We start from the raw sequence: 2773 nt of genomic DNA on the forward strand, positions 1-2773 counted from the left end.
AGGTAGCTGGCCAACGTACGCAGCACTGCTTTTCTCCCTCTTGATGTCCTTAGACCATATTTAGCATATTTTCCAGAACTTAGTTGTATTTTAGACTCTTGTAGATGTTCGTGACTTGTACACCCCGATGTCGGGCTGTATTCATTTTTACACTTGTTTTATTTTGCTAAGTCTATACTTGTTATGGATTTATCCTTATAAATGACTTAAATTTATTTATTTAACTATTAAAATTGAATTTGGGAATTGTGTCAGCTGGCCTTGTCTTCACGAGAGGCGCCATTACGACCGGGTACGATTTGGGGTCGTGACAAGTTGGTATCAGAGCCTAGGTTACATTGGTCTCACGAGTCATGAGTAGGTTTAGTAGAGTCTTGCAGATCGGTATGGAGACGTCTATACTTATCCTCGGGAGGTTGCGGAACCTTTAGGAAAAATATCACAATCTTAAATTCTTATCGTGCGTCCTTGATTCAGCTTGAAATGTAACTCTTTGAATTCCTTCCATGCGTTCGTATGCGCGCATGAGTGCTCAGTATCAGATGCATCGATGGCTTGTGATTTCCTAATCGAGGGGCGAGACGTGATCTCTGTGTGTTGATGTTGGGCTAGTCTGGAAGACTTGAGGCCGGGTTTTTACCTATAGCTTGAGCCCTGAGCTGTTGATTGCATGAGCACGTATTTCTGGATCTATATATGCTGTTGTGTCCCTATTAAGGGAAGTAATGAGTAGATAGTTACGTGATAAGTGTGTTGTGACTGCGAGATGTATTCATATGATTTGGAAGTGACGAGAAGGGTCTATTGGAGGATAGAAGAACTATTAGGTGCTTGAATTCCATCTTGATTCGAGGTATGGCCCCAAGCTATGGGTGTATGAAGAATCTTTTCATGTTTCCTAGTTGGGAGTGAAGTAAATTTCATGTTGCGGTATGAGTTCAGGCTCAGGAAGACTAAGTGATTATGCAATGTTTATGACGGTACAAGGAATACCGAAATGTTAGTTGGAGGCAAAGCATGTGGGTTATCTCCTGCGGAGTGTTCTGAGGTTGTATGATCCTTATGTTGTCTGTTAGAAGATCTCATTTACAAGTGAAAAATATGTGTTGAATTTAAATTTGGGTCGCTTAAGAAAGTGGGCTTGACTGTTGCGAGGATGAATGTGAGATCTGCAGAAGTTTTAAAGTACCAGATGGTCTGTGTTTTACGAGCTTATGAAGGATTAAGTTTAATCTCGCTATGGTATTATGGCAGCAATACAGTATATGAGTTATGAGTTTTGCGTGTGATTTGGTTTATGGCTTCGAGCCAAATGGGGGAGTTTGCTATTGATTAGGCGATTGCACGGTTAGGTGCTATGTTGGTTCCAGTTTGAGGCGTGCTGGTGAATCAGTTATGGCTTACGGAAATTGAGACCGAGGATGGCTCGAGTAAAGGAAAATTTTGACAAAGGTTATATTATGCTTCACAGGTGTATGAGAATCACGGGATGTCTTGAGTGGTTATTGGTAAGGGGGTGCGGTGCATAGAATAGGAAGTTACTTGGTTGCATTAAGGTAAGGTTATATTCGACAGTGTCAGAAGTGCTAATAAGGCACAGGTTGTTCAGTTCATTTGATCAGGCTAATTACAGTTTCAATAGAGTGAATGGCTCTCGGGAATGGTTCTAATGGGTTCAAGATTTTCATGTAATAATTGAAGATTTTCAGGTTGTATTTTGGCTAGAAATTGAGGTTTGCATTTGGAGGGTGTCAAGACTTGTGTCATTTCTATATCAATTATGGGATTCTAAACATCAATATCCGGAAGGTGGAGGTAATGGCTTCGGATTCGCAGGAAGTCTCTTCGGGGTAGGTATTTTGAATGTGGTGCTTTTGGGAACATTTAAGAGAGTATTCAGCGGCTTGTGAGCCTTAAACGGTGTGGTTTTCTGTTTGAATCTTGTGTGATGAGACTGGGTTGAGGAATGGTGGCGTTATAGCAAGAAGAAGTATCAAGTTAAAGGTAAATCAGAAGGGACTTGGACAGATGGGATAGCTTGGTAGTAGGCCAGATCGGTATGGTAATGATATGATTAGTTCCTTGGGTGCTTATAATGAGTTTCTACAGGTGTTTCGCGGGAATGCTCTTGGGTTTAGTGGCATGCGTAGTTTGGTTGAGTTAGAAGGATTTAGTCCTGACAGGTTTGGTTTTGTGCAAAAAAAAGTCGAAGAGTTCTTGACGATTTCTACCGCGGTTAAAGATGCATATTTTCTGCGAGTGTGAGAAGCATGGGATGTGAAGTGATTTTCTTTTGAACGGGAACAATGGAAATTTCTTGGTTGGTTGAGTACATAGTTGTTTGTGGCTCGGAAAGGATATGAAGTTCTCATGTTATCCAAATATGGTATGGTATATGCGGTATGTTGTGAAGAATTGAGATTGCGTGTGTAAAGTTACGGCTTAGTTCTGAAAGGAAGGTCATAAAACTCTTAGGCAGCGGGAAGCTTCAAACAATTAGAGAAATGAGATTCAGATGATTAGGGAATGAACTTCAGATGATTAAAGAAGTAGCATTGCTAATTGGGGTTATTCGACGAGGGTATATTTGGGCAATGTGATTAAGTTGATGGTACTTCGATAGTATTGTGGCACCTTCTTGTTAGATCGACTGCTGATATTCGAGTTGCTTGGCAGCACAGAAGAATTTTAGAGTATCTCTCATGGAATGATAGGTATTTGAGGTGTGGTATGTATTTGGACAGCGGAATTAGGATTAGGTATGGTGATTCGT

This window comes from Nicotiana sylvestris, chromosome 12 (genome assembly GCF_000393655.2).
Source record: "Nicotiana sylvestris chromosome 12, ASM39365v2, whole genome shotgun sequence".
In the NCBI taxonomy this organism is placed as follows: Eukaryota; Viridiplantae; Streptophyta; class Magnoliopsida; order Solanales; family Solanaceae; genus Nicotiana; species Nicotiana sylvestris.